Raw genomic sequence first — 6,000 nt, 5'->3', positions numbered from 1 at the left:
TGAGCTCATTTCATTGTAATTTCCTTTTTAAAGACCCTATCTCCACACATGGTCACATTCCCTTATGAGTGGTTAGGACTTCAACATATGAATTCTAAAGGGGCACAATTCAGTCAGTAATAGTTAGACACCCAAGGCAGTATTTCTGCAGACCCTTTGGAAAAATGAACAGGATTTATGTATCTTTTAGGACTGAGTTTAGCTGCAAATAACAGGAAGCAAACAGCAGTAGCTTAACAAAATAGAGGCTATTTTTTTCACCTGACAATAAATCTCAAATGAAAGTCCAGGACTAGTTGAACAGTCCATGATGCCCTGTAGGGGCCAGGCTGCTTTTATTATTCTGCCCTGGCATCATTTTCATGTGACTATCTTTGGAGGCCAGAATAAGAATGCTGCACCCATGGGAATCTCTTTTCCATTCTGGTCAGGAAGAAGGGGTAAGAATAAGACAAAAGCTATGTGTCAGCTGAGTCAGCTGTTGTACACCTATTTGTATATACAAATATATTGATATGTACATATACAACAGACTTCCAGGAAGTACAGCCCGGAGATACTCACTTCTACCTCATTGGCCAGCACTAGTTCACGTGTCCATGATAGGTAGGAGGGAGGAAATATGCCAGGAGACTCAATAAGACAAAGAGAGATGCAGAAGGTAGCACAGACAAGGTCAGATGTTAGAAATCAGGAAAAGCAAACAAACAAAACAAAACAAAACTAGGAGAATGGGGAGAAAGAGAACTGCATCCCAGACAAGAGATGTAGGCAATCAGTGTTCTTTGCGAAAGACCTTGCAGCAAGAACTGTGTGTGGCATTGTGGAGCAGCCGTTCCTGTAGATCTAACCCTGGAGCAGGGATGACCTTCACCATCCTATGGGGCTGGATCTGCTTTCCAAGGTGGAAGCACTTAGTCACTCTCAGCCAGAATGTAATTCCTAATACCACTCCCACTTACTCGTAAATTGTCCTATAGTTAACCTTCATCTGGGCTCCAGCTGGAAGCCCACTCCTGCTGTGCAGAAGGCACACCCAGCAGTGCTGAAATCTCCCCAGGTTTTGTCTCTGGAATTGCTGCTCCTGACAAGATGGTGCTAGACAGGAAAAAAAAGAGACTTCCACTTCTGGCACGTATTCTTTTCCACGATGCACGGGGCGAAGATGAGTGAGCAATTATACTTTGACAGGTTTATTTCTCAAAATATCCTATGATGACTTTGTTGCACACAGCCTCCTCTTCAAGAATCATGGGAAGTACTGCTGATGTCTGTCATGATGTTTGGGTGGAGACAGAATGACAGTGCACAGCAAAGAGGTTAAGTCAGCCCAGAGGCTCCTCTCTGAGTCAGCACCGGGAACTAAGACAACCTATACTTCTATTGGATCACTTCTTTTCAGGTCTCAGATCCATAATCTCCACTACATAGAGGAAACTGATACTATAACTGCAGGTCTGTAAACATACGCCTTTTAGATTACCCATCAATTTCTTGAAAGATGCAAAGAAAGATGAGATGGGTCAGTCCCGCAAGTCCCTCTCAATGCCTCCAAGTATGGTAAAACCTGGAATTGTCCTGGACACCATCATTGCTAGCTAAAGAGCCTTTTCTACAAGGTGGGCCCTGTGATGTGAGGTTCAAGGGCAGCAGATGGTCTTGTTAAAAATGGTTATGCACAAATATTGTGTGCATGAGCACAGGTGGATGCTAGATAATGGAGAGAGCACCATAAAGAGAGGCAGGAGGTTTGAGCTCTGCAGGTTACCTGTGAGAGTCTCCATACCAGTAACTTTGCCTCTCTGGTTTGACCTTGATTCTTCCTTCAGTCTCCAGGAGATTGCCCTTCTTTCCCTCACTGAATTTCTACCTTACATAATTTTTTGGCAATGCCCAACAGGTAGAGGAATGGAGGCATGGTGAACCTAGGACAGTCTAAGAGGTTAGATGTGCAATATTAGCTCTGTAATGACCCAGAAGACAAGAATGCAGGGTTTTGAATCCAAGAGTAAGTGATGAGTACCAATCCAAGGGTGTTGCCAAATGAAAGAGATAGGAATAACTAAACTGTTTTTCCTACTCTTGCACTCAACACTCGAAATGATACTTCATGTCTGACACCAGATGTGTCAGAGTTTACCAAGCAGTTCTCCAACGGACCTCAACTCCTAAAAATTAGCGCAATTCTAACACTATCTACCAGCAGTCAGCATCCATTCCCACAAGTTAAGGGCTCAGTTCCACAAGACTGCCTCCAATTCACATGCCTGTTGTGAGTCTCAGGTTGACCAGCTATAAATCAGAGTTCTCCTCTTTAGATTCAATTAAGTTACTAGGATGGCTCACGGAATGTAAAGAAACACCTTACTTCTGTGTACTCATTTATTATAAAGGATATCACAAAGGATACAGATGGACAGTCAGATAGAAGAGATGCACAGGGCAAGGTAGGGGAGAAGGAGCATGGAGCTTCCATGGATACATGGATAGTTCCTTGCACACCTTGGAGTTATCCAAAGTGTGCCACCCTCTAGGAACTTCCATGCATTCAGCAATCCAGAAGCCTTCTGAACTTTGTTCTTTTAGGTTTTGATGGAGGGTTTATTATGTAAGCATGATTGCTGAAATCATTGGCCATTGGTGAGCAATTCAACCTTCAGCCCTTCTTCCCTCCCCAGAGGTTGGTTGGTTCTTATCACATGGCTAGTTCCCGAAGCTATCCAGGAGCCCACCAGGAGTCACCTCATTAAAACAAAAGGTGTTCCTATCACCCAGGAAATTCCAAGGGATGCAGTGGCTCTATATTAGAAGCTCCTGTCTCTCGGGAAATTACAAAGGTCTTAGGAGCTCTGTGTCAGGATGTGGGGCCAAAGGCCAAATATTAGAATAAAAGATCTCCAAGTTTCCCTACCCATAAGAGTTTTAGGAGCTCTATGTCAAGAACTGGACAGCGACACACACACACATATATATATATATCTCTTATTATTTCACACCAAGGGACTCAGGGGTGAAGCAGACAAGTCGTTACAAACAGCGGAGGCCCAGATCTCAGCCTGACGTCAAGCACTGGTGCGTCTGGACTTAGGGAAGTGGAAGTGCCAAAGCAGCCGGAGAGCATCAGAAGAGTGGGGCACAGGCTCCCAGGTCTGGAAGGGTGGCTGACACTGAGACCCCCAGATGGGGAGCCACACCATGTTGAAAGGGTCTGCCTGATACAGGGTTTCCCTAAAAACCACCAAGGTCAAGGGGTCTAAAATTCAAATGTCTCCAGGGGCAAGGCAAGTAATAAAACAATAGCTAGGACGTCCTTACAGTAAAGCAAGCTAGGTTCAGGAAAAATTCCTGAGTACTCTATTTGGAAATTAAGCAGCAACATTGTTTAACTTCCTTCAGAAAAATATATTCTTGCCCCTGGATTGAGATCTTTGCTTTCTAGGTCTATTTTTGTTTTCCCACTTTTAATAGAGATTGTGGAGACAAAAGCATACATGTTCTTTGAAAAAATGGCAAATCCTGTTGGGCCTCTTTCCACAAGTGGTGAGGATCAAATTGTAGAGTATGTCCCCTGACATTCACTGTTTCAAGGAAGCTGACTGCTGTTACTCCACACCTCTACACTGCCATCATGTTGAACATCGGCTCAATACTGTCAGACATTCAGATGTTTTTAAGAAAGTCAAAAATCTGGATTTTTAGGTGAAATCTCCAAATATTTAAATGTTGGCTTTTAAGAAAAAAAGTCACAAAATACTTACAAAATATGTCAGTCGGCTACAAGTGTGTGACTTCTATTGTGGATGGAGGCAGTGGCTTTGGCTTTTAGGAACTGGGGAGTGGCCAAGGTAGGGGTTGAAGCTGATTACTGATTTCTCCTAAAAGAACAGATTGCATAAAAATACCTAGATTCTATAGCATCCATTGCTTGATATATTCCGAAGGCATAGCTTTTTGCAGGCACCCCTCAGTACAGCAGGCAGTATTGACAGGTGCCTGCAGACATAAGCTGCCTGGCATCCACAAGAATTTCCCAAGTGTATGTAAGGCTTGGGTGGGAGAAAGTAAAACATTTTGACATTAGGCTGAGCTTCTCTATTTTCCAATATACTGTGCATACTATTCCCCCTAGGAATCAATGCTTATGAATTCATTAAGTCCTGGAGACTGTGATATTTGCTGGAATACAAAAAACAATCGGCTCCAACCAGAACATAAATTGCAATGTAGAAAAACTTTTGTAATTTAATTTTCAAGTGAATGTAAAGAGGTTGTACGTGACTATAGCTTCAATGCACTAATAATAGGATGCAAATGAGATAGGAACATATTCATTCTCAGGAGGTGGGCAGGAGGGGTGGTGAGGGAGAGACAGCTTGCTGGTTGGAAGAAAGGCCACCTCTGTCCATTCTGTATCTATGTAAAGCCAATAAAAGGAAAGTGAACCAAGTGTCTAGGCTATTAATTACTGATTTAATATTAAAATGCAGATTTCCCACTGCTGAGATCCAACTTGGCTAATTTAATAGTAAGAAACTGTGCCGGTGTGTGTGTATGTGCACAGGTACACTGTGATTTGTGGAGACATCCAGCCACCTTTGCAGGCAGCTGAGCAAACTGTGCTCTGCTGGCTCAGCCTGTGTCTACATGGGCAACCCCGCTTGCTCATTTATATTGAAGACTCATTAGAGCAGTCAAACAACTCTGGATTTGCTTTTCCTGAGCAATTGAACTGAGCAGATAAATTAAATCTGTATTTTGGCTCAATATAGGATTAGCTATCCCTTCCCTTCTCTTAAGGACTGTCTAAGAAAAGACAGTCCTTAAAGAAACAAGAACACAGCACTCTGAGGTCCTTGGAGAATCTGCTGGGTATCCCACTGTGCAAGGCAAGTCATGCTGAGGGCCCGATGGTGAGGACACTGCCTTCCTACTCTGCTCTCTCTCAGATATCTCTGCACCTTGGCTCCCGGGCATCCAGGCTCCCAGGGGATATGGTCATGCTTTGTCCTTTTAAGGAAAAATCCATGTTACAGGAACATAGGCTTGGTAGAAGCCTTCAGAGCCATACTGTCACTTTATGATGCAAAAAACTGAGGGGAGAGATGGAGAGAGCAAGAGAGTGAGAGAGCGAGACAGCGAGAGTGAGCAAGCTTGTCCAACATCAACTCCTCAATCTAAGGCTTCTGATTTCAAGCTAGCTCTGTTTCCCAAGCTGCTGTCCCTTAAGAAATCTGTTCCTGGCATGCCCTACTTTGGCTCTCTAGGGTCAAGTCCACTCTAGGTTGAAATGTTAGGACTTTTGGGGGACTTTTTAGTCTCCTCTAGTCTTTGGAGAACATATGCTTCCAACCTTTCTTTCTAAGAATCAACCAGGAGGCTGGGTCTTCTGAGCCGCTTCAGGGGGCATGCAGAGTGTGGGATAGGCTCAGTCCTACCATGGGGCCCAGTGGGGTGACACATGAGCCCCTCCCCTCCAGAGTCGTTTAAAGGAGATGACACTGTTGCTGGGGAAAATGCTTCTAGTACCTCTGTCCAGTAACTCCTTCTTTACCCACCCACAACTTCACCACTTTTAGCTCCCCTTCTTTCTGGAAGAGCAAGGTGCTTTCTTCTTTGTGGATAAATCTAGTGTCGCTTGATTAATACATCAGGAATCAACCAGGATGACAGATGTACGTAGGGACTAAAGATGCAGCTGCTGGTGTCAGACCCAGTTTGAGTTCTAGCTCTGACACTTATTAGCTGTGTGACCCAAGCTAAGTTACTTAGTGTCTTTGAATCTATTTTTTTAGACATAACATTGGAAGTAATAATATTCCTGGTTGCTATGAGGATTAAATGCGATAATGCATGTAAAGTACTTAGAATAGTGCCTGGCACATAGTAAGCATCCTGTAAACATTCCTTACAAATACTATTAGTATATCGTATTAGTATACTTTCCTCTGCAGAAGCACCTGCATTTTCAGAGAGACCCAGCTGTGAGAAGGTGATGCTTAA

The sequence above is a fragment of the Pongo pygmaeus genome, chromosome 7 (genome assembly GCF_028885625.2).
Source record: "Pongo pygmaeus isolate AG05252 chromosome 7, NHGRI_mPonPyg2-v2.0_pri, whole genome shotgun sequence".
Taxonomy (NCBI): domain Eukaryota; kingdom Metazoa; phylum Chordata; class Mammalia; order Primates; family Hominidae; genus Pongo; species Pongo pygmaeus.
This window is presented reverse-complemented; position numbering follows the sequence as displayed.